Source organism: Lutra lutra, chromosome 8 (genome assembly GCF_902655055.1).
Source record: "Lutra lutra chromosome 8, mLutLut1.2, whole genome shotgun sequence".
Classification (NCBI taxonomy): domain Eukaryota; kingdom Metazoa; phylum Chordata; class Mammalia; order Carnivora; family Mustelidae; genus Lutra; species Lutra lutra.
This window is the reverse complement of record NC_062285.1, coordinates 1,652,856-1,658,855: the sequence shown is the minus strand read 5'-3', so window position 1 is coordinate 1,658,855 and position 6,000 is coordinate 1,652,856.

Sequence of the window (6,000 nt, the reverse complement as noted above, 5' to 3'; positions counted from 1 at the left end):
ATGCTGAAAAAAATTAAAAAATTAAAAAAAAAAAGAATATTGTTCTTTTCTAAACAGTTCTTAATGTAAAATAAATCCCTGCAATGCTACTACATATAATCCTCTCTGTTACAACAGGTAACAAAAACCCAGAGAAACACACCAAGCTAATATCTATTAAGTAGATCTGAATTTGATATATATAAATAAGGTTGAATTAAAGCTACCAAAGTTGACTCTTAACTCAGTAAATGTGAACTTATTAAGCATTTATGAAATTTGGCCTTTTGTTTTTCTTTTAAGTAGCCTGCATAGAAAATGGCGACCTCTGTTATCATGGATACACGTTAAGTACCCACTCTTGACCAGTATATTATCAAATGGATCTGCAATAACTGGTATTTAAATAGAAAATAATTACTAATACTCTTGTGTGTTTATATTTCAATTTGTACCCTTAAAAATTTACTTAACTTTCTTTTTAATTACATAAATTTTGTAAAATTGTCAATTATAAAATTATATAAATTTTCATACATCCTGGAAACAGGTACGGATGGCTTGAAACTTTTATAGAATATTAACGTGAACTTTTTCAGAGTGGCTCGTGACAGAAATGATGCCATACACAAATGTGAATCTTCAGATTTCAAAATGAAACCAAAACATCAAACCCAAAGCCTTGGTAAATGAAGAAAAAAATAATGGACGTGTTTTTGAAGATCACCATTAGGAAAGAGAAGACAGAGGAAACACTGCTTCCAAATATCACTGGCGGGGAGGGAGGTGCATTTCTGGAACAGCAGTGTGAGATATCTGTGCACCAGTGCCCCAGGAGAACACCCGTACCTCGTGACTAGTAACAACTAAACAACACAGCCAGCCAGCAGGGTCTAGCTGACATTACTCAACACACCAGCCAGTTTGGGCAAATTCATTTTGTTTGAGCACCCATGTAACAAACACCAAGACAGATTATATCCTGAGTCACAAAACAAACCTCAAATATTTAAAACATTAAGATCATACAGAATATGTTCTCTAACATCAATAAAGTCAAAGTAGAAATTCATAACAGAAAGAAAACAGGGAATTCTACAATTACCTGAATATAAACCCATACTCTTCTATGTAATCCATAAGTCGTAAAATGAGTCTCAAAAATGTAAAACACATAGAACTGAAAGAAAGAAACTGAAAATTCAAAATAAAAATATGTGGAAGCTGGGGCACCTGGGTGGCTCAGTGGGTTAAAGTCTCTGCCTTCAGCTCAGGTCATAATCCCAGGCTCCTGGGATTGAGCCCAGCATTGGGCTCTCTGCTCAGCAGGGAGCCTGCTTCCTTTCCTCTCTCTCTGCCTGCCTCTCTGCCTACTTGTGATCTCTGTCTGTCAAATAAGTAAATAAAATCTTTAAAAAATATATGTGGAAGTCATTTAAAACACTATTAAAGGGAAATCTGTGGTCCTAAATGTTTACAATAAAATATAAAAGGTCTTAAATCAATAATCAAACCAAGAAACAAGAAAAGGAAGGGTAAAATGTCCACAACAGAAGCAGAAAAACGGAATTCAGAGAGTACAAATAAACAAAACAAAAAAATATTGGTAAAGTCAATAATTCTATCAAGACTGGCAATACTGAAATTAAAGAAGACCTGTCACTACCTACAGGAATGAAATAAAGGAATATCACCACAGATCCCACAGCAAATCAAAGGGAATTACTGCATCCAAATGTACACTCATAAGTCCTACAACTTTCAAGACATGGATCAACTACTTGAAAAACACAACCACAAAAACTCAACAAAGGTCAGTGAGACAAGTAGGAGAGTCTAGTACCCTAACCATCAAAGTAACTGAATCTGTAATGTAAAACTGCAAAAAGACAAAAACAAAACAAACAAACAAAAATCTCTACTCCACAGCCAGATGATTTCACTGGAAAATCTACCAAACAATTTTTTTGAGAGAGAGAGTTCACACCAGCATGGGGAGAGGGAAAGAGAATCTCAAGCCAACTCCCCACTAAAGTGAACCCCAACATGGGGCTCAATCCCAGGACCTGGAAATCATGACCCAAGCAGAAATCCACGGTTGGCTGGTGACCGACTGAGTCACCCAGGCTCCCCTCTATCAAACATTTTAAGACTACAAACCAAATCTACACAATTTCTTCCTGAAAACAGAGCAGGAGCAACATTTTCCAAATAATTTTATGGAGTTAGTATTAGTGTGATACTAAAACCAGAGAAATACAGTAATTAAGAGAAAGGAGGAGGAGAAAAAGGAGAAAAAGAAGGAAGAAAAGGAGAAGGAGAAGAATGAGAAAGAAGAATGCAGACGAGTCCGTCTCATGAACTTTGATGCAAATATTCTCTGCAAAATGTTAGCTAGTGCAATCAGCAGTGCATAAAAAAGAATTATGTGTCATGTCCAAGTGGGTTTTATTCTAGATATGTAAGTCTGCATCTATATTAAAAATTAATCAAAGTTATCATACCTACAAGCTAACATAGAAAAGACATATGATCGTATCGTTGACTCAGAACAAAACATTTGACATCCAGTACTCTGTTATGATTTAAAAAACTGATAATTTATATGAAATATATCAATTTCTCAAAAATCACAATCTACCAAAACTCATTCAGGGAGAAACAGATAATATGAATAAGCCTATCTCTATTAAAGAAATTACATCAATAATTCATAAAATTCAGGCCCAGATGGCTTCATGAGGGGTTTCTGCTAAACATTTAATAAGAAGTTATACCAACTCTCTACAATTTCTTTCAGAGGATAGAAGCACAGGGAATACTTCCTAACAAATTAAATAAGGCAGCATTACCAAGGCCAGACAAAATGTTACAAGAAAGGAAAACTATAGACAAAAACATGTGAACATAGATGCAAAAACTCTCAACAAATACTAGCATATAAAATCCAATAAAGTAAACAAAGACTTACATTACCATGACCGCACTGGATTTATTCCAGATATAGGAGGCCAATTTAACAAGAAGAAGGGAATAAAAATTCAATAAACCTAATGTATCACAACAATAAACTAAAGAAGAAAAACCACTGAATCAAACAACAGATGCAGAAAAACATGTGCCAAAATCCAGCACCAGTACAGGATTAAAAACTCTCTAGAAACCAGAAACAGAGAGGAACTTCAACTGGATAAAGAGTATCTACAAAACCCCACAGCAAACACTATACTTAATTGTAAGAAATCACATGCTTTCCCCCTAAGAACAAGAACTAGACAAGAATGTCCCTGCCATCACTTCTATCCAACATGCTACTGGAAGTCCTAGGTGATAGAATAAGACAAGAAAAAGAATTAAAGATACACAGATTGGAAAGGAAGAAACAAAACTGTTTTCAGACAACAGGATTTCCTATGTAACCCAAAGGATTAACAAAACGCTTCTGAAATCAATAAATGAGGATTGCAAATCTGCCGGATACAAAGTTAATACAAGAGGAGTCGATTGCTCTTCTATGTGCCAGCGATGTACAAATGCACGCTGAAATGTAAAACAAACACATTTACATTAGCACCGGGGCACCTGGGCAGCTTAGTCCACTAAGCCTTGGCCTACGGTCTCAGGGTCCTGAATAGGGCTTGCGTCAGGCTCTCGGCTCAGGGAGGAGTCTGCTTCTCCCTTTGCCTCCCCCTACTTGTGCTCTCTTGCTCACACTCACTCTCTCTCAAAAAAATAAATAAAATCTTTAAAAATAATAAATAAAAAAATAAGCACCAAAAACATGAAATAGTAAGGTATGAGGCTAACAAAATATGAACAAGATTTACATAAGAAAAAATATAAAATATTAGCAAAATAAGTTAAAGTAGGTCTCAATAAATGGATAAGTATTTTATGTTCACAGTTGGAAGACTCAATGTTGCTAATTTTTAATTTAATTAAATATTGTTGTTAATATATAATTTACCCTATTTAATATATAGATTTAATATAGTTCCAGTAAAAATCCCAGCAAGTAACTTTGTGGATATCAACAAACAGGTTATAAAGTTTCTGTGGAAAGACAAAAGATCCAGAAATGGGTCAAAATGGAAAATGAACAAAATGAACAAAACTAGGGGACTGTAATCACCTGATTTCAAAATTTTCTATAACTATAATCAAGACAATGAGCTATTAGCAAAAGAACAAACAAGTATGTCTTTGGAACAGAAGGGAAATCCCACAAACAGCTAACACAAGTTTAGTGAACGGATTCTTTTGACAAAGGAGCGAAGTCGACTCAACCAAAAATGGATGATTTTTTTCAACAAATGGTCCTGGAAAACCTGTATGTCCACAAGAAAATAATAATAAATAAGTAAATCCAGACACTGCTCTTATGCCTTAGACACACACACACACACACACACACACACACACACACACACACTTAAAATGGATCCAGACCTATTGTAACACATAAAATCTCTAGAAGTAAAATAGGAAAGATCCTGTATGAACTTAAGAATGATGATGATTCTTTAGGTGCCCAGCAAAGCACCCATACAAGTCAACCATAAGAGGACAAACCAATTAAAATGTGACCAAAATATCTGAACAGATATCTTTAGCTAAGAAGACAGACAGATGGACAATGAGCATATGGAAAGATGCTCCACATCATATGTCATCAGGGAAATGCACATTAATAAAAAATCAAGATCTAGAAAAGGCAAAACTATGGAGACAGTAAAAACCAGTGGTTGTCCAGGTTGGTGTAGGGTAGGGATGAATAGGCAGAACACAGAGAGCTTTTAGGGCAGGGAAATTACGCCATATGATAATATAACGATGGCTGTCTATATATCAGCGTTTCTCCAAACCTATAAAATCTACACCAAACTGAACCCTAAGATAAACTAAGGACTCTCCATGATTATGATATACCCATCATTGGTCCATCATTGTTTCAAATGTACCACCCTGGAGGAATTATTGATAATGCGCAGGATGGTGGTGTGTGGAGCAGGGGGTGTGTGGGATATCTCTATACCTTCCTTTCAATTTTGTTGTGAATCTAAAACTTCTCTAAAAAATTGTCCTTAAAAAACAAAACACAGCAATAAATCAAGAAAACACACTGAGATGCCACTACACACCTACTAGACTGGCCAAAATCCAAAACACGGAGAGCTGGCAAGGATGGGGAGCACAGGACTCTCACTCATTGCCGGTGGGAATGCAAAATGGTGCAGCTACTTTGGAAGACAGTTTGACAGATTCTTACAAAACTAAACTTCCTCAACATACAATCCAGCAATTGTGCTCCTTGGTTTTTACCCAAAAGACTTGAAAATGTAGGTCCACACAGAAACACGCACCGGAGTTTACAGTAGCTTTACTCATCGTTGGCAAAACCTGGAAGCAATCGAGACGTCCTTCAGCAGGTGCGGATAAAGACACTGTGGTCCATCCGGACAACGCAACTGGTCCAGCGCTGAAAAGACACGCGCTATCAAGCCGTGAAAAGACGTGGAAGAACCTCGAATGCATGTTCCGAGGTGAAAGAGGCCACTCTGGAAACGCCGCACACTGCACGATTCCAATGACACGGCATTCTAGAAAAGGCAAAACCACGGCAAGATCAGGGGTTGCCAAGGGTTGATGGTAGAGGTGGAGATGAACAGGTGGACAGCCTGGGATATTAGCAGTGGCACTACTAATTCTGCATGACACTGTCACGTTGGATATGTGACAAATGCTCTTGGGAGGAATCCCTAGATCACACAGCACACAGAGGGAGCCCTAATGTGGAGTGTGGACTTGCGTTGGTAACAGCATGACAATATCTGTTCACCAACTGTAACGAGTGTGTCACACTGACACAAGGTGTTCACAGCAGGGGAGCTCTGTAGATCACATGGAACCCTCTGTACTTCTTGTCCAATTTCTCTGTAAACTCAAAATTGCTTTAAGAAATAAAACTAGTGATAACAAAAAAGTGCTAATACGGATGTGCTTAAAAAGCGTCCTTACATC